The 26,249-nt window shown below is 36.6% G+C and overlaps 1 protein-coding gene across 2 annotated transcripts in view; it reads left to right on the top strand.

Moving 5' to 3' along the window:
* LOC117329133 (zinc finger protein GLI2-like) overlaps nucleotides 1–26,249 on the top strand; it is a 40,485-nt gene that overhangs the window by 2,105 nt on the left and 12,131 nt on the right. Inside the window, exon 2 of one of the 2 annotated variants that reach the window (XM_033886879.1) lies at nucleotides 25,355–25,456. The gene's annotated coding sequence lies outside the window, so the exon portion shown is untranslated. Of the gene's footprint in view, nucleotides 1–25,354; nucleotides 25,465–26,249 lie in introns of both variants that reach the window. The other variant, XM_033886878.1, reaches the window with a different exon arrangement.

Raw genomic sequence — 26,249 nt, 5'->3', positions numbered from 1 at the left:
TGTTTTACGTACGCGTAGGATAACATGCTTGGTGTATGTATGCTGACGTATGATCTGTAGCAATGATCGTGTCTTTAATGAAGTGTCAAGAAACATTATTCAGGTTAGGAAATAACCTAGATCTGTGAGTCGTCATCAGCCAATCAAATTTCAGTATTCCAGACAGTTAGCTATGTGAGTCGTCATCAGCCAATCAAAATTCAGGATTCCAGACAGTTAGCACTGTGAGTCCTCATCAGTCAATCAAAATTCAGGAGTGCAGACAGTTAGCAGCCTGCTCATGCAGGACTCAATGTGGTGCCTATTTTAGTGGCCATGGTGCCTTAAATTCACCATTGGCGACCAGTCATTGACCTATAAGGCACCTGCATGGCCACTTAAAAATTGTGTAAATTTGCGATTTGGTTAATCTGTCAAAGGTTGCATTTGCAGTCAATTCTAAAATGACGTTCCTAACTGAAAAAGTTACAGAGAGATGTTACACTGAACTAAAGAATTAAAAGATTTTTTTCTTTTAAATGCAAGACAACTTGGCCGGGTGACTAACTTTTCCAACTGGCGCCTAGATTTTATGACTTGGTAGCCAAATAGCTATATAGGCCACCTGTTAAAAATATCCACTTTGAGCCCTGTCATGTAATGATCATGCAGGAAGACTTCAATCATATTTTCTTCTGACAATTTTGATTCTTAAATGATTTTAACTCATGTTTTCTGTTTTCATCTGGTTTTACTTGCATGAAGTGTACCCTCGACATCGAGCATTTGTAGGTACATAATAGTTTTGATGCGTGACTCACATAATGTGGCACGCTGCTAATTACATCTTACACACGAGGAAACTTTATAAAACATAATGTCAATATATGATTATAAACTACAGATGTAATGATGTTGCTTTTGTCATAATTCTTACCTATAGCTACATATCCATATTATAGTTTGTACTTTCATTTTGTTGGTCGAATTGTTACGGAGGATTTTTGACCATGCACCCAGAGTCGAACGAATCAAGTCCGTATAAAATTTTGATAAATAAGTATTAAGTCTTTCTTTTTTACAATATTTTATATATTGTATAATTATGGTTTGTGATAATGAAATATGTAGATGTCAGAAGACATTTAGGCTACTCAAACAGCATTGCATGAATTTACTAATTTTAAAGTACATGCAAACAGTCAGTGCGAATAAAATGTAAGCCTATAGTTTTCTTGTGGCCTAAACAACATGATAGACACTGCTAAATATGGTCTCATTATAATGTAAGCAAGTTTACCCTTTGAATATCCAGGGGCTTCATGGGCATTATTCGAACTGGTTGGGAGAATTCATTTTCATCCTTCATTGTTGTCTGCTGTGTGTAAACTTTTTACATTTACTTGCACTCTAGTTTGCCTCAAATGATACTGAGATGTTGCTGACCAAGTGTTAATTTTCTGGTCAGTCCAAAATCCAAGATTCCTGCAATCTGGAAAGCACATTTTAAACTTCTTAATAGTCTTCTCAAATTCCACTAGTGTGATTCAGCCAAAAAAGTTTCCTTAAATGATCCTGAGATGGTTTTGACCATATGTGTTGTTATTTCTCAGGTTGGTCCAAAATTCAAGATGGCCACCATAGTGGCCATCTTGAAAAGCACAATTAAGATTTCTCAAGTTCCACCAGTGGGATTCAGCTAAAACTGCATTGTCTGAAATGATCCTGTACATGTAATGGTGCTGACTAAGTGTTGGTATTTTTCAGAATCCAAGTTGCAATTAGCCCTCACCAAAACAAATCATGTGTCAGCATGCAGCCAGTCAATATGCCATCAATCATGTGATTAAAAATGAAGTCCCAGTCAAAGTTCATTAAAATTTAGCCATTCAATATATGTTTGAGCTTATACTATATCAGTACTCACACTGTATGGCAAACATATTCCCATATTGTCAAATACAGTGTTGACTAAGCATTTGATTTTGATTATTTATTTGTCAACTGAACATCTCCTAATTATTGCCAATCAAGGTATTACCTGTAAACCTGTGCTCTCTAGCTACACCTAGGCAGGCAATGCGAGGTGTCGCTTGTGGTAAAATTTTTGATCTGCAAAGGGACATCATTAGCATTCATGTCCAGTCAAAACAATCCACAGGTGTCCCAATTAGCAATTGGTAATTTTGCAGGTTGCCGAATAAGATTGGTAAATATTAGGACTGGGCAATTTAAAAGAAGACATATGCCGTTGATGGTATATGACCTCATTTTACTAAGACATATATGGACCTGAATTTACAGTAGTGCTTTCGTAAACGCAACATGTTATGTAGTCGACTATGTTTTCAATGTATTAAACGAACAATCTATTACAACTATGTTTTCAATGTATAAAAGGACAACTAATTACAATAATAATCATATTAATAGTTTCTGATTCGAATTAAACATATATCACCATGCAGAGACTCAACATTGACGTCTGTTTTACAAGTTAGAAAATCAAGTCTAACTTTCATTTAGTGTCACAAATTAAATGAAACGTGTACTGTTTTGGGGCTTATAGCTATACAATGCTTTGCGATTAATTATATATAATGATCATATTTGTCACGAAATGACCAATTTATATATACATTAAATTAAATACAATGATATCATTTCACTCATTTATATATGTGTTATCACTTAGGCTTTCGTTGTTACGTATCTATGCCAGGTAGGTGTTTAATTGTGTCTTGATTTACTCTTTGCTGAGGTTTTTGCCGATATTGATTCAACTCAGGTTTATTCTCTGAAGCATAAGTTTGTATAATTTGAACAAGGTTCATCAATATTTATTTCATTTTGTTTGAACTGGCGAAAGGTTTACCGTTTATCTTGTCCAGGCTGCACGTATAATCACAGTTAACCAATTTCAATGAAATTGCTCATGAATATTAAGAAATATGTGAAGATTTGCATGCTTTTTTTTAGATCATTAATTTAAACTTAGTCTCAGATGACCTATTGCGATCGCTTATATGTCCGGCATTGTGCATCTTTCGAAAACAATTGGCTTGGATAGCGAGCTACAAACTCCAATCATGACTTTCATGTTTACGTACATAATGTTGCAAACAAATAATTTCAGAATTAAGCCTTGAATAAATCACTTCGGCTTTAATTGGATTAAGAGAAATACATTCGAGAAATCAAATAGGAATTTTACCTCGTCTATCTGTTGTGTAGTTTTCTCTTCGTAGCCTCGTTTGTAAATCTACTCTGTCGATATATAATAATCGAACCATTGGACTTTGCAAAAAAAGAAAATGTTCAAAATATGAAAAAGAGATAGAGTTTTGAAACTTTTGTTATTTATCCAGAATAAAATAAATTGCCTTATCCCCAAGCATGGGCTTATACCCGGTAAAAGACAGACAGTAGTTGTCATATATGGAAGGGTCTTAAGGAGCTTTACCAAAATTGTGAATTTCATGACCCTGGGGTCTCATGTTTGCCCCTGGGGATTTGGTAAACTTTAAATTTACTATAATTTATATAGGGAAATCACAATTTTGACTATCATTTGTTTGATTTCTATTGGAATTCATTCTAACTTTGTTAACATTATCAGCATTGGATGACAGCTTGATGGTTACATGCACATTTCGGTCCTGAGTGACCGCCTGGGCTTATGGGCAGGGCCAAAAAGGGTCAATTAAATTAACTTAATATTTCAAAACTCAGGTGACCGTTAAGGCCCATGCATGGGCCTCTTGTTATTGAACTGCATTAAACCTGCTGGGTTTATTATCAGACATAGATTAACGCTGGGTAAATGTGGTTTATCATTTATGATGTTGGAATTTAAGTTTGAATTTATTATAGAGTATCTTTGATACTTTATAGAACAGATACTTTGTATTGATAATTAATTATAAATTAAATAGGTCTAAATTTATTGCTGTAGGTAAAGATCGAATGATGAGCGCAAGATAAGATTCCAGAGTTAAAATATCAATGTAATTCTAGTCTGTATATACATTAACATATCTCCAGAATAATATTATCCACACCCAGGTGATTTCCTTCAAGCTAGGTAATAATTGTTTACATTTGGCAGTAATCGCTTCCCTCTCCTATATCAGGTAAGAAAAGCCCATTTAACACCTAGCTATTGTGGATTTGCAATTGAAATTGGCCGGGTAGTTATTGTTTGTTTATTTTCTATTCTTCACAGGGGGTCAACTTGAAAGCTTGGTGGGGTCTCGGAATTTCTCAGTGGGGGTTCTAGAACATGGTATCCTGGTATATAATGCTTATGTTTTCATTTCGAATACCTGTAAAAGTCAACTTGAAAGAGATTACCATCCAGAGTGTTAGTGGATGGATTAATTGGAAAAATCCAACAGCGACATATATGTACGTTGTCACACATATGTTAACAAAGATTTTGAATAGAGATCTTTAAGTGTTGGTATAGTTTTGTGTACTCGCTTTAGCTGATACAGGGAATTGACACTCTGAGCATATTTATTTTTGCACAGATGAGAGAATCGATTAGAATTTACCTGATCTTGGATTATACCTGTCAATCCAGGTGTCGACTATTTTGTTTTCTTTTAATAAATGGATCTGTTTTCAAATTTAATCTGTCTAGAAATTCATATTATCACAATGACATCAGACTTTTTTCATCTGAATGTGTACAATGCAAACAAATACATAATGTTAGGAATTTGTATTTTTCGTTTGATAACAATATTAAGAATTAATTGGTAGTAGATAATTAATTGATGTTTGCATAGGTTCTTGCATATAATAATTTGATTTGTACCATGTAATTTACAACATTGAAGGGGAAAGATAAACAAAATAAATTTCAACAGGATTATTAATTAAATAAATGTAAAAGTTAATTTCCTTCCCAATTTCTATTTTTTGTATGCAATATGTATCTGCATTTCACCCATTCATAATACTAGTTGACTGATCATTTTGAATTTCTAATATTATATTTTTTACTCAAAGAACTTTATTCAAGATGTTGATTTTATTTACTTTGCTATTTATATTATGAATCAATTTTTCTTCTTTTTTGTTCAACTATCAACTTTTCAACAAAAAATGATATATATATGTAAGTTAGCTTGATTGGGAGTCCTGATACATGAGGAAATATATATTAATTCACCCAGACAAAACAATTATAGTGTATCATGGTTTGGCACTCCACTATAGTACTGCTGACCATACCATTTTAGTCCAGATTGGGAGTGATTGAATGCTGGCTGTTTTGGTGAGAAATTTTGCTACAACTTAGTTAAATTTGATATTGAACATTATTTATATATTATGGAAATCACGATATAAATTTTGCTGCATCTTGGTTAACTTTGATATTGAACTTTTTTTTGGACTCTGCATAATGATGTCAGTCTGGACCTTACATAGTACAACTACACGTACATGCTGTATTTAAATTTATTTGTATCAGAACCAGTGGAAGATGGCCATAGGGGGTAAAAAATATAATTTACAAAATCTGATCTTAAGTTTTCTCTCATTTAACATTTAACTTCTATACCGGTGATATATAGAACTGCTATTTTACCTTATACACAAAACTCATTATACTGATTATATATTTATTAGGAGAATCTCTTTGTTCCATGTGTATAGTTGACTGTTTTAGAGAGTTATGGTCCTTTTTTATGAAGTATTTTGTTTATAGACATACAATCCCGGTCCAGACTTATTTGATTGCTTTATTAGATGCAACTGAATTTGAAAACAAATATGAAAATAACTTCAGGCGACATAAAATATTGGCAGCAACAAAAACACAGGTAACAAACACAATTATGTATTTGGTTCCGCACCTTTCAGTGAATGACCTTAATAATATATCTTGTTGTGGTAATTAATGTAACACAAACAGTGATCTGTATTTTTTCCCTAATTGTCGTCATGAAGCCGTGACTGACGTACATTATGTATCTGTGATTTCCATGTTTTCATATTGTGTGTGGGCCAGAGTGTGTGACAATTATCACTCTCTATATTATCACTCTATATACAGGTATCCACTTTTATGTAATTTAAAGTACAGTTGAACCAGGTGCAGTAGGGTATTTTGACCCCCATATATAGTAAAATTGACACAGCTGGGTCAAAATACCATTGTGATAAAGTGACCCTCCCCTCATGGTAAAATGGATCAGGGTCATAATTATGGTAGAAATTCTCAGGAAAGGGAAAAATACTTCAAATTAACCAGTTTTCAATATGACCAGAGTCCCACCTTGTGGTCGACATATTTCAGTAGAGCAATATTAATCACGTCAAACAACACAATATTGTATAGTTTGTCAACATTTTATTTAGTCAGTATTTACAATTATTCTAGATACTGTCTTTCATATTTTTACAATTTCTTAGAAATAAGTTGAATTGGATGAAAGAGGTCTTTGTTTTCTTCTCTTGTAACATAACGTATATATATACATATATATATATGTATATATATAGCATCAAGTTTATGGAAACACTTGAAAACAGTTTCTGCCTTCCAGTACTTCTGGGGTTCACTCCAAGAAACTTCACCATCTGTAGTCCATCCTGTGCATCGGTGATAGTTACCTTTAATTTTCCAGAGTCATTTTTGGGGTCGTCTTCAATATCACTGTCCTGGTAAAAGTTATTCAAATCCCTAAGAATGTCCTCGTCATTTGTGAGTGTCTCGTTTGTTGTTAAATGAAGGTCAATTTTGATGTAATCACTAAGTGGGGTGTCTATCAAGACCACTCAAAGGCATGTTTTCTGATTGGTCGATTTCAACACTGACCTCTGCGCATGCAGGGTTTAATCTTCAACCCTGCCTCCCCGGAACAAGTCTGAATTGTATGAGACGTAATGAGTCCCCGTGCCTGATAGATCCAGTTTATTACCAAGGCCAAAATTGATGACAAAATCATGCTTTGCCTTTAGCTTGAATCAAAAGTTTATGATCGAAACTTTGAAGGTGTTTATATAATGCCCTGAATCATGGGTTGGAGAAAGAAGTTGTGTTGGTGGCAGAAATCTGACCTCAATCAACTACAGATTTTTCACAATCAGTGGGCGGGGTAGTTGTCAACAAATAAAAGTACCTTTTGGCTTTCACAGGCAAATTTCCTGTCTACATCACAGACCCATGTTATGTTGATTTCAGAGGTAATCAAGGCTCTCTTATTTTGTTTGCAGGTCTCAGGAAATCTTTTAATTTCCATAAACACCTAGTGTTTTGAAATTTCTCGATCATCCTTCCATTAATAGAGACAAGGAGAAGGCTTGCCCTCTCCTTACTTTTTTTGCCACCATGGCATTTCTCACCATTCAAATGTAACTATTTGTCAGGCTCATATTTAAAGAACAAGTCGACATTAAAACATTTTTTTGGTTCGTATGATGAGGTATGCCAGGAAGTTTTTTCAATCCAATCACAAACACTATTTTTATTCACTGTGGCACTCTCCATGCAAATTGATTTGTAAAGTCAATAAATCCATTTGTACATTAGCATTCCAGATGCCTTAATGTTTAATGGCGAAGTCCTCAACTTTTGCCATTTGAATGGGTCTCGACAATGGCATATTGCAATTGGCATCCCTAGCATTGAGCAACCATTTGAACACTGTATTTTCAATGTCTTCGTAACTCTCAGTCCGAAATCTTTGCATTTTTGGGTTTTACTTGTCTATTGATTGGACACACATATCATGATAGCTGGTGACATGCATAATATATAACCCCCTACCCAAATATTAATGTATCCCAAATCCCAAGATTTTTTATTCCTACAACCCCCCCCCATCAAAATCAAAATCTTTGATTTAACTTTATCAATCTGAAATTGTGATGAAGATAATGAATAGATGACCCAGAGGGTGTCATTTACAATGTCTCTGACCCCACCCACTCTTCACTACCCAAGGCCCAAAAAATGATTTTTTTTTTTGCCCCAATTTTAACTGCCAGTTTATGCACATTTTATTTACTTCTTGAATTTTGGAATTCTGTGTAATAGAAAAGTTGTATAATAAAGGTCTACTTTTCGTTGCCTGACTAGTATATTGAATTAATAAACTTCAGTGATTTCTTGGACACTTACAGAGGACTCGGACTATAGTTAATGAAATGAAACATATAGCGAGTCATGATCATATAGATATATGTAATTAATTACCTATAACTTTAACCAACATTGATTGAAGCTGTATTAATTATAAACTTTTTACCCCATGCATGCAGCCTTCTAGTAATGGAATACATACATGTATTAATTAACACTTGATCAAAGTCATGAGAAGGGTATACAATAACAGTTAAACACTTACCTTTATTTTGTAGAAGTTATATAGATTTAAATTACCAGAACAAATCTTGATTCTTTTTATCAAAGTTAGGTCACTCACTTGATGCCTGATATGTTAAAAGTTTGATAATCTCTTACATTTGTAATTACTAAAATATTTTTTTAAAAACAATTATGGAATTAAATTTCAAGGTCTTTGATGGAAAAGAAGATGTATTCAATACTTTGAGATGTTGTTCAACCATATTCCTCCGCTAACGTTGGTTGGCATTTTTGCAAAGTCATGGCCACTTTTTAAATAATTGAGGAATATGAATTCTAGGTCTTTTATGTGTTTTGAAAGAGAATGTTTCTCCATTCTATCTGAAATGTGTTATATGATCTGATAAGGTATTTTGGTATTGCCTTTCATTGAATGATTGCATTTTGTATGAAGTCACATTTTGAATGAAGTACTGTTTTAGGTAAAAAAGGTTCCAAAGAGTATTATCATCTGAACTGTAAAATTAAATAGTTTTTTTTTAAAGTCTTTTAGAGGGTGTAATCGGATGTCTAAAAACAAGTCTGTATTACATTATCTATCTTACCAACGTATGCTGTGTTTTACCATATATACTTATTGTAACACACTGATATATTGAATGTTAATGACAATAATTGGATAATTTATGTATCCTCACTGACCTTGATAAGTTTGAGTTTGGGGTGGGGGTGATGAGTGTATCTTTATACATCTAACGGTATAGGTGATATATATGTCTAGTAAGTAACAGTGACAAATACAGTCTGATATTATAAGGTACTTGATCCTGACAAACATGGTCGCTTGATGTTTATTCATTTATTAGTGAAGTTTCTTAAATTTTTGAGGCAATATCCGCCACTTTATCAGGATTTTATATATTAATTAAAGATCACATCACAGGCAAAGTACATGAAACATCAGTTTGAACTATAATGGAAGATAATAATAATCGGTTTAATGCCAATTAGGCCTTTTTTAATTGAATTATTGGGAAACCATCTTTAGGTCAGGCATGAAGATGGATATGAACAAAATAATCAAATGAAAGTTTTAATATTAATCACAGCACAATTTAAGACAATGCCAGAAATGGGAAAATTTATTATGTAAAATTGTTGAAATTTACATGCAAATAATTTGTTTCACCAGATTTATATTGCAATTTGATCCATATAATAATATTGCAATGTTCTTATAAATATAGAGTATAACTGCCAGAAATAAATAGGTCTGTCCTTTACAATAAAGGATCCCTTTTAAGGTGACTAAATATGATATCAAATGAAAATTTTAGGTGTCATGATGATGAATATTTACACTGTAACCATGCATTCAACAAATTCAACAAAGATTTTACAGACATTACGCACAGTCGATCATTGTGCAGAGGGTTCAATTAATATTTTAATATTGAATTCAAGATGCAGGGATGAGAATGTGGAGGTGAGAATTCTGTTTCTCTTTGTGTTCGCAGAAATTAAATGTATAAAATACTTCCGTGAATTCGTGAGTGAAAGTAGATAAATATGGATCATTCAAATGCTTGACGTTGACACTATTGTCGAGTGTGAGAGACAAGTGTTTCCGTTAACATACAAGATGGAGCTTGCCCGAAGAAACTGATAAAGATGGATCATGTCGAAGGATAGATGTGTAAAAAACAAATTTAGATGGGAATGGCGGGATTCCTGTGCACCAATTAAACAAAGGATTGGTGAACATGACTTTGCTTTCCATGACCCTATACTGGAATCTTCTTTCAAAACAATGGAAGACATCGATATCATCGACCCAAAATCGTCTTATACTGGAGAAAAACATCATCAATCTCCTATGATCCTGTGGACAGAAAACTCTCCAAGAACATGATGACAGCAAGTTCTGTTTATAGAGAGAAACTTAAAAAAAGAAATTAGATAAAACTCCTAAGGCAGACAATCTTTAAATTGAAGCTAGTCATAATTTGAAAAGTATAAGAAGAAATTAAAACAAGAATTTCAAACAGAACAGAAGAAGAAAGGAAAAACACATAAAAGTACAAGCAAGAGCAGCAGAATTAAGAATCTTAATTGAAAGCACTGGCTATAAACAAAGGAAATGTGAAAAATTAAAGTGTTGATGTATGTTTATTTCCATGCTATTAATATGCTGAGGTTTGATCTGTAATGTTTGTATTTCAAATAAATGTTTTATCTTTTCAAATGCAGAAGTAGAAAGAAAAAACTTTAAAATGCAAGCAAGCGCTAGTACATAGCATAATTAAGGATCTTAAAATCAAATACTAAGAAAAACTTGATATGTCTGCTGTGTAAGACTGAGGTTTGATGTGTATATTGTTTATTTCACAATAAATGTTGATCCTCTGAAATGCATATTTTTCTTTGTATAAGAGTCATTATTTAAAATCTCTAAAACACAGGAGCTTCCGGTGTCTCTGCCCCCTGGTCCATCCACCAGGGCGCTGTTTTGTTGAAAAACCAAAATATGTACTTATTTATGCATGTTTATTTTTCTGCAAATGAATTTTTGTCTCATCTAACAATAAAGCTGAGAAGCGAGACTATGGTGTTACCTTTCCCACAGTGGCGGCAACCTTCGGGACTGCGGTGGTTGAGAGGTTAATATAAGGTGTCCTGACACTTTATCACTAGCCCTCCACCTCTGGGTTGCGAGATTGAAACCTACGTGGGACAGTTCCGTGGTACTGACCGTCGGTCGATGGGTTTTCTCCGGGTACTCCTGATTTCCTCCACCTCCAAAACTAGGCACGTCCTTAAATGACCCTGGCTGTTAATGGGACGTTAAACAAAATAAACCAAACCAAAGTGGTGACATTTCACTTAAAAGTTTTGTGCTTATATATATCTCAATTTCTAAAAAAAATGTTATTTCACCCAAACCTGGAATAAAATTGCATTGTAATATAAACATCTTTACACAGCCTACAGATTACATGTACATGGATTTTAATTATTTTATAGCCAAATTGGAATGAATTTTAACATACATGTATAACGGATGTGTTTTCCTTTTCCTTTTCTTGACGAGTGATTTTTGGGGAAAAAAAGAAATATTTAGATACATTCTCAAATTTTGAAAGTTAAGGTGATTTTGTGAAATTAAGTATATATATGTTTTGCAATGCATCAATATTTACACCTATCTGTATTGTATACATAGTTTCTTATTTTATGTGGCGATTTTTTGGTTGACATTTGAAGAAAAAACTGAAATTTTAGTAAACTTTGGAGTCTAAAACTTCTTTATTGACAAAATGGTGCAGACAATACTGTTCAGGATCCCGATCACACAACGTTGTCAAAGGAATGTATCATGTATTTCCAACCTTCTGATTTAGAGAAAATTTGAAAATAAAACTAATGAACTAATAATATTTTTTAAAGATTGATGCTCATGACATACAAAGGTTATTTAAAATAATACAGAATCAAATCTCCATTGCAAAAAGGAAGTGTTGGGTATGACAAAATTTTGGAAATTGCATTGTGAGATAATTGATAATATATGTCTTATCAAATTATGTTAAATGACAAAATATCTTAATTTTTATTATGAAACCTTTATACACATAATTGCTTGAAAATGAATTTGAACAATGAACAAACAAAATATACAGGTTTCTATATGTTGGTCTTAAGTGATCGACATCAACCTGAAAAATCTTCAAGGTCTAGAAATGCATTGCCCAGCTTAGTTTTAATAGAACCCCACGACTTTAAAGGACCTTTAAATTGAAATGAAAAGGAAGCAACATGAACTATTTCTTTTCGTTCAGAGACAAAAAAATACCAAACTTAATGAAATGAGAAGATAGAGGTAAGATAACTGTATAATCTATGAAGACGATTCCTCTTGTTTATAACGATCTCATGTAGCCAGTTTTTAATACTGTAGGACCCATTATTAAACATTTAAAGGCACACATTACTCAGACACATAGTTGTAAATTAGACTATCTCCAGGATTTGGCCTCGAGGACAGTCGCAGGGGAGATGGTAATGCCTTGTGGGAGGTATGGCTGTGTTCCAGTATCTCAAAACAACGCAACGAAACTGTCAAAGAATTTTAATACTTCATAAAATACAATTAATATGCTTTGTAACAAAACAGTTGATTGAACAATCTAGGACCTAGTTTTGCGATCCTTATATATCTTTATACGTGTATCTGTAACTGTAATGCTATAGATAGCTGTTCGACTGGTTAGATTGAATTCTTAATGTTCTGTATTTAAATATCCAGTGATAAATTGTATTACTTAATGAAATAAAAAAAAAGAAAAATATAGTTTATTTCTTTTGAAATTTCAACAGTAAGCATGCTGGAAAATCTTTTAAATTCTATTGTGAAAAATATTGTTAGTAATTGCGATGACCAGACTTTGTAAATGGTGGTCTCAGGTTTAATGTTCTGTAACTGGTTTGTATTAACAGGTTGAGTGCCCCCTCTTAGGTATCTTTCAACTATCAATCTTTGTTTTATTTAGCCCTATAATAAGGCCACATTGTTGATCGGTGTTCCCTTACTGGATGTAAAAGGGTATAGGTACATTGTTAATCAACATGTGCTCGGGCCCACTAACGAAGCATTGTTTTATTGTTCTACAATTAAGTAACGTCACATTTGACATACAGAATTAGCATTTTCTATTGAGATTATAAGCTCATAAGGTATTCATGCTCTCTGTCTGATATCAGCTATGCAGGGTTGAAATTTTTGCTTATGACAGGTGGATGTATGGAGTATGATAACAGAAAATATCATTTTGACCTAAACTTCTTTAAAGTACATTACTCAATAGAAAATGTGGCTTTAAATTATCAAGTACACTGGGTACGATGTACTACATAGGCTCATTATAGTTTTTTTCTTCTACTTGCCTGTACAAATTAAGTATTTGAATAGTCATTAAAATAATTTTGCATTTTAATTAAATTTTCTTTAACATAAAAAAATCTTGTTATTACACTTTAAGCAGAATTGATAAAATTGAATTATTTCTTATATATTTTAGTCCAACATCAACATCAATTTGAAATATATTTTTTTTAGAATTTAAAAAAACTTAGATTTTAGTATTATTTATTTATTTACATGTTTTGCAGGTGAAATTGAAAAATCTTGCTTTTTGAATTTAATTGTATTTATTTTCCACCCACAATGATATGTTAGGAAGGTTTTTCTGTTGTAACGAAGTTCAGGTAGATGACGTAGAGATCTGTTCATATGTGCATGCTTGTGTGTAATTATAATAACTTTATGTTTACTTTTTGTTGTTTTTAGGTCACCTGAGACCCTATTGTGATCACCTTTTGTCCAGTGTCAAGCTTTTTCTGTAGTGTGCGTCGTAAATAACTTACATTTTCAACTTCTCAATTATTAACATATTGGGTCTCAAGCATGCTGGGATGAAGAGCTACCAAGTTTGTTCAAATGGATGACCTTGACCTTCATGCAAGGTCACAAGGGTCAAATATGCTAAAATATTTAAACAACTTCTTCTTGATAACCAAAAGGCCCAGAGACCAAATATTAGGTCTGTAGCATGCTGGGATATAGGGCTACCAAGTTTGATCAAATGGATGTCCTTAACCTTAATTCAATGCCACAGGGGTCAAATATGCTAAAATCTTTAAAACAACTTCTTCTTGGTAACCAAAAGGCTCGGAGACCATTTGTTCAAATTGATGACTTTGACCTTGATTCAAGGTCACAGGGGTCAAATTTGCTAAAATCTTTAAACGACTTCTAGGTAACCAGAAAGCCCTGAGACCCAATATTAGGTCATGATCAGTAGCATGTTAAGATGAAGGACTGCCATGTTTGTTCAACAGCTGGATTACATTGACATTCATTGAAGGTCACAAGGGTCAAATATGCTTAAATCTTTAAACAGCTTCTTCTTGATAATTAAAAGGCCCAGAGACCCAATTTGTTCAATTGGATGACCTTGACATTCATTGAAGGACACAAGGGTCAATTATGCTTAAATAAACAACTTCTTTTTGATAACCACAAAAACCAAGAGACCCAAATATTAGGTCTGTAGCATGCTGGGATGAAGGACAACCAAGTTTGTTTAAATGGATGACCTTGACCTTCATTCAAGTTCACAGGGGTTAAATATGCCAAAATCTTTAAACAACTTCTTCTTGATTACCAATAGGCCCGGAGACCTGATGATGGGTTTGTAGCATTCTTGGGTAAAGGGCTATAACAATTGTTCAAATGAATGACCTTAACCTCTTGTAATCAATTATAACCATTAAAGATCCCACAGTTGTGGACACAACTAATAACTAATTATAACCAGTAATTAGATCCCACTGTTATGGACACAACTTAAAATTGATTATAAATATAACCAGTAATTAGATCCCACAGTTATGGACACAATTTATAATTGATTATAACCAGTAAATATCCCACATTTATGGACACAATTTATAATTGATTATAACCAGTGAATATCCCACAGTTATAGACCTAAGATCCTTCTGGAGATCTGTTTATTTTGGTTTCACAAAGGAGTATCATCATGTACTAGCTCCTATCCAATATACAAATAGTATTGAGATTTTGATTAAGTTTAAGATTGTTCGAACCATTTTCAATTTATAATTTCATTCATGTTAACGTTGATGTTATTAAATTGATAGAACTTTATTAATTTTTGGTTTTTAAATAATTTCAGAGGATATTCAGAGATTAAATTTAGATTTCCTTTCTTAAATGAAGCATTGTGTATATGCAGTGCAATTATAATATGTAGTGATTTCTGAAGAACTGGTGTACATAAACAGAACAATCGAAACATAAAGTTAAATGCAATTTTTAGGATATTTAAAATTTGAAAAACTAGCTAGGTACCTGAATTAGAATCAAGTAGTTTTTACCTGAGACATAATCGACTAAGAAGTATTAGCTTGCTGTGTGTACCTGTCATGGCTGACAGACATGATTAGGTGTTGAGCACACACAGGTGCAATCTCAGACACATTCTTTTAAAGCACCGTACCTGGCAGTTTTATATGTAAAAGAATGAATATAAAATGTTGTCAAATAAGAGAAGGAAAATAAATTACATGCATCTTTTGTCCCCTCAGATCCTGTTGAAGCTCGTCAAACACTCATTTATGCCCGAGTGAAAAAGACGCTACATCTTATAACATATGTATACCTGAACATTCGATCTTGATTTTGTTATAAAAACATTTTCTAGTTTATTCTCGTAATTGTGTTATTTACCCCAGGCTTAAACTTGGAAATATTTCAAGGTGTTTAGCTGTACAAAAGATTTTTCACAATTAAATGTAAATTGCTTGCATGATGATTTTTTTTCTAAGGGGGAAGGGTGACGTGAGGAAAGAAATCAATTTTGTATACATATATGTGTTCCTTTGTTTGCCAATCGGCTATGGATGTGTATTGGTCATGTTGATTGCTATATAGACAACTTGCATTTAAATATCTCAATCAATTTTCACAGCTATTGTATGTCAGCTGTCTTAAAGTATTTGCAGTTACTTAATTTGGGGTTTGTACTGTTATAGATGTAGTTTGTACATCCTGTAATAGCCAGGGTGAAATATGGTGTACTTGCAATAATTAAATATACATTGAGATCCAGTGAAAGCTGAAGTTTATATTGGTTTTCTCTAATAATGAAAAAATTGTTGAATGCATGGGGACCAAAGTGTTCATATCACTCAGTACTTCAATTATTCCACACCAAGGTTTGAGCACAAAATAGATATTTTTAAGCAACTGAATTTGGCATATTTTAAAATAGTGTGCAGTAACAATCAGGAAAAATGTGGAGATAACAGTGCCAGTATTGGTGGATTTTGAAAGTTAATGAAAAAAAATTCCAATTATTCCTTCTCGTTTTGTACAGTCAATTAGTGAGTGATGTATATAGACATACAAAACAGATTTTTACCTCATCTAATGTTAATACAGCTTTGGGACTTGGAGTCAATCATTCCCCACTTCATACAGAGTTTTGTCCCTTTGTATAATGTTTGGTACAGGGTTTGTTAGGATGTGACTGGGATTATATTATGTTACTGTATTTGAAATATTTGTCCCATATGTGATATTTATACCTCTGTTTTAACATTCTTGATCTGACTTCACCAACCCATCAGCTCTTTAGTATGACATAACTGGGTCAAATTTCCTGATTGTCTTGGACTAGCTTATAGCTGATATAATCTCATATTCATAATAAAAAAAATCAACTACAATATGTCATCCAAGATTTTGCAAGTATAAAGCAATATGTGGGTTGATTCTGAAAACGGTGTATCTAATTATGAGGTGTGAAATAGAAAATACAGTAGAGTGATATCAGGAAAAACATAACACTCACTCAGACTGTCTACAGTAGAGTGTTATCAGGACAAACATCACCCTCACTCAGACTGTCTACAGTAGAGTGTTATCAGGACAAACATCACCCTCACTCAGACTGTCTACAGTAGAGTGGTGTTATCAGGACAAACATCACCCTCACTCAGACTGTCTACAGTAGAGTGTTATCAGGACAAACATCACCCTCACTCAGACTGTCTACAGTAGAGTGTTATCAGGACAAACATCAGCCTCACTCAGACTGTCTACAGTAGAGTGTTATCAGGACAAACATCACCCTCACTCAGACTGTCTACAGTAGAGTGTTATCAGGACAAACATCACCCTCACTCAGACTGTCTACAGTAGAGTGGTGTTATCAGGACAAACATCACCCTCACTCAGACTGTCTACAGTAGAGTGTTATCAGGACAAACATCACCCTCACTCAGACTATCTACAGTAGTGTGTTATCAGGACAAACATCACCCTCACTCAGACTGTCTACAGTAGAGTGTTATCAGGACAAACATCACCCTCATGACTCAGACTGTCTACAGTAGAGTGTTATCAGGACAAACATCACCCTCACTCAGACTGTCTACAGTAGTGTTATCAGGACAAACATCACCCTCACTCAGACTGTCTACAGTAGAGTGTTATCAGGACAAACATCAGCCTCACTCAGACTGTCTACAGTAGAGTGGTGTTATCAGGACAAACATCACCCTCACTCAGACTGCCTACAGTAGAGTGTTATCAGGACAAACATCACCCTCACTCAGACTGTCTACAGTAGAGTGTTATCAGGACAAACATCACCCTCACTCAGACTGTCTACAGTAGAGTGTTATCAGGACAAACATCACCCTCACTCAGACTGTCTACAGTAGAGTGTTATCAGGACAAACATCACCCTCACTCAGACTGTCTACAGTAGAGTGTTATCAGGACAAACATCACCCTCACTCAGACTGTCTACAGTAGAGTGGTGTTATCAGGACAAACATCACCCTCACTCAGACTGTCTACTGTAGAGTGTTATCAGGACAAACATCAGCCTCACTCAGACTGTCTACAGTAGAGTGTTATCAGGACAAACACCACCCTCACTCAGACTGTCTACAGTAGACTGGTGTTATCAGGACAAACACCACCCTCACTCAGACTGTCTACAGTAGAGTGGTGTTATCAGGACAAACACCACCCTCACTCAGACTGTCTACAGTAGAGTGGTGTTATCAGGACAAACACCATCCTCAATCAGACTGCCTACAGTAGAGTGTTATCAAGACAAACATCACCCTCACTCAGACTGTCTACAGTAGAGTGTTATCAAGACAAACATCACCCTCACTCAGACTGTCTACAGTAGAGTGTTATCAGGACAAACATCACCCTCACTCAGACTGTCTACAGTAGAGTGGTGTTATCAGGACAAACATCACCCTCACTCAGACTGTCTACAGTAGAGTGTTATCAGGACAAACATCACCCTCACTCAGACTGTCTACAGTAGAGTGTTATCAGGACAAACATCACCCTCACTCAGACTGTCTACAGTAGAGTGTTATCAGGACAAACATCACCCTCACTCAGACTGTCTACAGTAGAGTGTTATCAGGACAAACATCACACTCACTCAGACTATCTACAGTAGAGTGGTGTTATCAGGACATCACCCTCACTCAGACTGTCTACAGTAGAGTGTTATCAGGACAAACATCACCCTCACTCAGACTGTCTACAGTAGAGTGGTGTTATCAGGACAAACATCACCCTCACTCAGACTGTCTACAGTAGAGTGTTATGAGGACAAACATCACCCTCACTCAGACTGTCTACAGTAGAGTGTTATGAGGACAAATTTCACCCTCACTCAGACTGTCAACAGTAGAGTGTTATGAGGACAAACATCACCCTCACTCAGACTGTCTACAGTAGAGTGTTATCAGGACATCACCCTCACTCAGACTGTCTACAGTAGAGTGGTGTTATCAGGACAAACATCACCCTCACTCAGACTGTCTACAGTAGAGTGTTATCAGGACAAACATCACCCTCACTCAGACTGTCTACAGTAGAGTGGTGTTATCAGGACAAACACCATCCTCAATCAGACTGTCTACAGTAGAGTGTTATCAGGACAAACATCACCCTCACTCAGACTGTCTACAGTAGAGTGTTATCAGGACAAACATCACCCTCACTCAGACTGTCTACTTTAGGGTGTTATCAGGACAAACATCACCCTCACTCAGACTGTCTACAGTAGAGTGGTGTTATCAGGACAAACACCATCCTCAATCAGACTGTCTACAGTAGAGTGTTATCAGGACAAACATCACCCTCACTCAGACTGTCTACAGTAGAGTGTTATCAGGACAAACATCACCCTCACTCAGACTGTCTACTTTAGGGTGTTATCAGGACAAACATCACCCTCACTCAGACTGCCTACAGTAGAGTGTTATCAGGACAAACATCACCCTCACTCAGACTGCCTACTTTAGGGTGTTATCAGGACAAACATCACCCTCACTCAGACTGTCTACAGTAGAGTGTTATCAGGACAAACATCACCCTCACTCAGACTGTCTACAGTAGAGTGTTATCAGGACAAACATCACCCTCACTCAGACTGTCTACAGTAGAGTGTTATCAGGACAAACATCACCCTCACTCAGACTGTCTACAGTAGAGTGTTATCAGGACAAACATCACCCTCACTCAGACTGTCTACAGTAGAGTGGTGTTATATCAGGACAAACATCACCTTCACTCAGACTGTCTACATTAGAGTGTTATCAGGACAAACATCACCCTCACTCAGACTGTCTACATTAGAGTGGTGTTATCAGGACAAACATCACCCTCACTCAGACTGTCTACAGTAGAGTGTTATCAGGACAAACATCACCCTCACTCAGAGTGTCTACAGTAGAGTGGTGTTATCAGGACAAACATCACCCTCACTCAGACTGTCTACAGTAGAGTGTTATCAGGACAAACATCACCCTCACTCAGACTGTCTACAGTAGAGTGTTATCAGGACAAACATCACCCTCACTCAGACTGTCTACAGTAGAGTGGTGTTATCAGGACAAACATCACCCTCACTCAGACTGTCTACAGTAGAGTGTTATCAGGACAAACATCACCCTCACTCAGACTGTCTACAGTAGAGTGTTATCAGGACAAACATCACCCTCACTCAGACTGTCTACAGTAGAGTGTTATCAGGACAAACATCACCCTCACTCAGACTGTCTACAGTAGAGTGTTATCAGGACAAACATCACCCTCACTCAGAATGTCTACAGTAGAGTGTTATCAGGACAAACATCACCCTCACTCAGACTGTCTACAGTAGAGTGTTATCAGGACAAACATCACCCTCACTCAGACTGTCTACAGTAGAGTGGTGTTATCAGGACAAACATCACCCTCACTCAGACTGTCTACAGTAGTGTTATCAGGACAAACATCACCCTCACTCAGACTGTCTACAGTAGAGTGTTATCAGGACAAACACCACCCTCGCTCAGACTGTCTACAGTAGAGTGGTGTTATCAGGACAAACATCACCCTCACTCAGACTGTCTACAGTAGAGTGTTATCAGGACAAACATCACCCTCACTCAGACTGTCTACAGGAGAGTGTTATCAGGAAAAACATCACCCTCATGACTCAGACTGTCTACAGTAGAGTGGTGTTATCAGGACAAACATCACACTCACCCAGACTGCCTACAGTAGAGTGTTATCAGGACAAACATCACCCTCACTCAGACTGTCTACAGTAGAGTGCAGTAGAGTGTTATCAGGACAAACATCACCCTCACTCAGACTGTCTACAGTAGAGTGTTATCAGGACAAACATCACCCTCACTCAGACTGTCTACAGTAGAGTGTTATCAGGACAAACATCACCCTCACTCAGACTGTCTACAGTAGAGTGGTGTTATCAGGACAAACATCACCCTCACTCAGACTGTCTACAGTAGAGTGTTATCAGGACAAACATCACCCTCACTCAGACTGTCTACAGTAGAGTGTTATCAGGACAAACATCACCCTCACTCAGACTGTCTACAGTAGAGTGTTATCAGGACAAACATCACACTCACTCAGACTGTCTACAGTAGAGTGTTATCAGGACAAACATCACCCTCACTCAGACTGTCTACAGTAGAGTGTTATCAGGACAAACATCACCCTCACTCAGACTGTCTACAGTAGAGTGGTGTTATCAGGACAAACATCACCCTCACTCAGACTGTCTACAGTAGAGTGGTGTTATCAGGACAAACACCATCCTCAATCAGACTGCCTACAGTAGAGTGTTATCAAGACAAACATCACCCTCACTCAGACTGTCTACAGTAGAGTGTTATCAGGACAAACATCACCCTCACTCAGACTGTCTACAGTAGAGTGTTATCAGGACAAACATCACCCTCACTCAGACTGTCTACAGTAGAGTGGTGTTATCAGGACAAACATCACCCTCACTCAGACTGTCTACAGTAGAGTGTTATCAGGACAAACATCACCCTCACTCAGACTGTCTACAGTAGAGTGTTATCAGGACAAACATCACCCTCACTCAGACTGTCTACAGTAGAGTGTTATCAGGACAAACATCACACTCACTCAGACTATCTACAGTAGAGTGGTGTTATCAGGACATCACCCTCACTCAGACTGTCTACAGTAGAGTGTTATCAGGACAAACATCACCCTCACTCAGACTGTCTACAGTAGAGTGGTGTTATCAGGACAAACATCACCCTCACTCAGACTGTCTACAGTAGAGTGTTATGAGGACAAACATCACCCTCACTCAGACTGTCTACAGTAGAGTGTTATGAGGACAAACATCACCCTCACTCAGACTGTCAACAGTAGAGTGTTATGAGGACAAACATCACCCTCACTCAGACTGTCTACAGTAGAGTGTTATCAGGACATCACCCTCACTCAGACTGTCTACAGTAGAGTGGTGTTATCAGGACAAACATCACCCTCACTCAGACTGTCTACAGTAGAGTGTTATCAGGACAAACATCACCCTCACTCAGACTGTCTACAGTAGAGTGGTGTTATCAGGACAAACACCATCCTCAATCAGACTGTCTACAGTAGAGTGTTATCAGGACAAACATCACCCTCACTCAGACTGTCTACAGTAGAGTGTTATCAGGACAAACATCACCCTCACTCAGACTGTCTACTTTAGGGTGTTATCAGGACAAACATCACCCTCACTCAGACTGTCTACAGTAGAGTGGTGTTATCAGGACAAACACCATCCTCAATCAGACTGTCTACAGTAGAGTGTTATCAGGACAAACATCACCCTCACTCAGACTGTCTACAGTAGAGTGTTATCAGGACAAACATCACCCTCACTCAGACTGTCTACTTTAGGGTGTTATCAGGACAAACATCACCCTCACTCAGACTGCCTACAGTAGAGTGTTATCAGGACAAACATCACCCTCACTCAGACTGCCTACTTTAGGGTGTTATCAGGACAAACATCACCCTCACTCAGACTGTCTACAGTAGAGTGTTATCAGGACAAACATCACCCTCACTCAGACTGTCTACAGTAGAGTGTTATCAGGACAAACATCACCCTCACTCAGACTGTCTACAGTAGAGTGTTATCAGGACAAACATCACCCTCACTCAGACTGTCTACAGTAGAGTGGTGTTATATCAGGACAAACATCACCTTCACTCAGACTGTCTACATTAGAGTGTTATCAGGACAAACATCACCCTCACTCAGACTGTCTACATTAGAGTGGTGTTATCAGGACAAACATCACCCTCACTCAGACTGTCTACAGTAGAGTGTTATCAGGACAAACATCACCCTCACTCAGAGTGTCTACAGTAGAGTGGTGTTATCAGGACAAACATCACCCTCACTCAGACTGTCTACAGTAGAGTGTTATCAGGACAAACATCACCCTCACTCAGACTGTCTACAGTAGAGTGTTATCAGGACAAACATCACCCTCACTCAGACTGTCTACAGTAGAGTGTTATCAGGACAAACATCACCCTCACTCAGAATGTCTACAGTAGAGTGTTATCAGGACAAACATCACCCTCACTCAGACTGTCTACAGTAGAGTGTTATCAGGACAAACATCACCCTCACTCAGACTGTCTACAGTAGAGTGTTATCAGGACAAACATCACCCTCACTCAGACTGTCTACAGTAGTGTTATCAGGACAAACATCACCCTCACTCAGACTGTCTACAGTAGAGTGTTATCAGGACAAACACCACCCTCGCTCAGACTGTCTACAGTAGAGTGGTGTTATCAGGACAAACATCACCCTCACTCAGACTGTCTACAGTAGAGTGTTATCAGGACAAACATCACCCTCACTCAGACTGTCTACAGGAGAGTGTTATCAGGAAAAACATCACCCTCATGACTCAGACTGTCTACAGTAGAGTGGTGTTATCAGGACAAACATCACACTCACCCAGACTGCCTACAGTAGAGTGTTATCAGGACAAACATCACCCTCACTCAGACTGTCTACAGTAGAGTGTTATCAGGACAAACATCACCCTCACTCAGACTGTCTACAGTAGAGTGTTATCAGGACAAACATCACCCTCACTCAGACTGTCTACAGTAGAGTGTTATCAGGACAAACATCACCCTCACTCAGACTGTCTACAGTAGAGTGGTGTTATCAGGACAAACATCACCCTCACTCAGACTGTCTACAGTAGAGTGTTATCAGGACAAACATCACCCTCACTCAGAATGTCTACAGTAGAGTGTTATCAGGACAAACATCACCCTCACTCAGACTGTCTACAGTAGAGTGTTATCAGGACAAACATCACACTCACCCAGACTGTCTACAGTAGAGTGTTATCAGGACAAACATCACCCTCACTCAGACTGTCTACAGTAGAGTGTTATCAGGACAAACACCACCCTCACTCAGACTATCTACAGTAGAGTGTTATCAGGACAAACATCAGCCTCACTCAGACTGTCTACAGTTGAGTGGTGTTATCAGGACAAACATCACCCTCACTCAGACTGTCTACAGTAGAGTGTTATCAGGACAAACATCACCCTCACTCAGACTGTCTACAGTAGAGTGTTATCAGGAAAAACATCACCCTCACTCAGACTGTCTACAGTAGAGTGTTATCAGGACAAACATCACACTCACTCAGACTGTCTACAGTAGAGTGTTATCAGGACAAACATCACCCTCACTCAGACTGTATACAGTAGAGTGTTATCAGGACAAACATCACCCTCACTCAGACTGTCTACAGTAGAGTGTTATCAGGACAAACATCACCCTCACTCAGACTGTCTACAGTAGAGTGTTATCAGGACAAACATCACCCTCACTCAGACTGTCTACAGTAGAGTGTTATCAGGACAAACATCACCCTCACTCAGACTGTCTACAGTAGAGTGTTATCAGGACAAACATCACCCTCACTCAGACTGTCTACAGTAGAGTGGTGTTATCAGGACAAACATCACCCTCACTCAGACTGCCTACAGTAGAGTGTTATCAGGACAAACATCACCCTCACTCAGACTGTCTACAGTAGAGTGTTATCAGGACAAACATCACCCTCACTCAGAATGTCTACAGTAGAGTGTTATCAGGACAAACATCACCCTCACTCAGACTGCCTACAGTAGAGTGTTATCAGGACAAACATCACCCTCACTCAGACTGTCTACAGTAGAGTGGTGTTATCAGGACAAACATCACCCTCACTCAGACTGTCTACAGTAAAGTGTTATCAGGACAAACATCACCCTCACTCAGACTGTCTACAGTAGAGTGTTATCAGGTCAAACATCACCCTCACTCAGAATGTCTACAGTAGAGTGTTATCAGGACAAACATCACCCTCGCTCAGACTGTCTACAGTAGAGTGTTATCAGGACAAACATCACCCTCACTCAGACTGTCTACAGTAGAGTGTTATCAGGACAAACATCACCCTCACTCAGACTGTCTACAGTAGAGTGTTATCAGGACAAACATCACCCTCACTCAGACTGTCTACAGTAGAGTGTTATCAGGGCAAATATCACCCTCACTCAGACTGTTTGTAATAAAGTGTTAAGAGAATTAGATATACATGTATATAAATTTTTGATTGCTTCTCCAATTGATATACAAATTAGTTTATAACCAACTTGGAGTGAAATTTATAATGATTACATATATCTCACTTTTCAGAATGAGTTTTATTGTTTGTTGTAAAAATGACTTATGGTTATTTTGGTGAAATTCAATGCATCAATATTTACACGTCTATAATGTATACCGAGGTTAATTTCATGTTACCAGGTGTTTTTTTTTTTTTTTTATTTTGAAAAAATTCTGAAGTTCTAGGGAATTTTGGAGATTGCTTAAAACCAAAATACTATACTTACAAATTTAGGGAGCAGGTAAAAGACATATATTACATATAATTCTTGTTATTTTCTAATCAGAATCACCAGAACAGATTTTACACTGGGCAATATGTAAAGCATATCAAATTGCTTTTCATTATTATCTAAATTAAACATGGCTGTTATTGTCAGTTTTCTTTATGTTGCAGGTCTGAATGGCATTTGAGAAGTAAATTGATGATCACCGTTGGACTGATACACCACTACACATAAGACACCCATGGTTCACAAGCTCCTCATCAATGCTCGAGGTTAAAAAGTAATACTTGTACAATGTTGACTTTGTTAATGACAATTTTTAAGTATTTTAAGTTTAGAGATTTAACTTTCCATCGAGAAAAGATGAAGTAATCAGATTTTGGTTGATTTCACTGTGACATAATTTTACCCAGTATTAAATTGTGTCTCTTGACATATCAGATCTGATCCATTAGAGTTTGGAAAGGCAGCATTTTTACCCCGAAGACATTGATCAAGTCAGATGACAAAATGTTCATATTGGAACCATTTGAATTAAAAAAATCATAGATCATATGATTACTTCTATTTCACTTATTCCTTGTAATTTTAAATGTCTTATCATGTCCAAAAAGTTTATATATTTTATCAAATGATTATTTACAGGCATGTGACATTTGTTGCATTAATTATGTCATACTTGTGAGAAATACATGTATGCTTGCAAATGTACATTTTATCACAGTGTGATACTTGGTTATCCCAGTGTGATACTTGGTTATCCCAGTGTGATACTTGGTTATCCCAGTATGATACTTGGTTATCCCAGTGTGATACTTGGTTATCCCAGTGTGATACTTGGTTATCCCAGTGTGATACTTGGTTATCCCAGTAAGATACTTGGTTATCCCAGTGTGATACTTGGTTATCCCAGTGTGGTACTTGGTTATCCCAGTGTGGTACTTGGTTATCCAAGTGTGATACTTGGTTATCCCTGTGTGATAATTGGTTATCCCAGTGAGATACTTGGTTATCCCAGTGAGATACTTGGTTATCCCAGTGTGATACTTGGTTATCCAAGTGTGA

This window comes from Pecten maximus, chromosome 6 (assembly GCF_902652985.1).
Source record: "Pecten maximus chromosome 6, xPecMax1.1, whole genome shotgun sequence".
In the NCBI taxonomy this organism is placed as follows: Eukaryota; Metazoa; Mollusca; class Bivalvia; order Pectinida; family Pectinidae; genus Pecten; species Pecten maximus.
The sequence above is the reverse complement of the archived record's forward strand: the minus strand, read 5'-3'. Positions and strand labels throughout refer to the sequence as shown.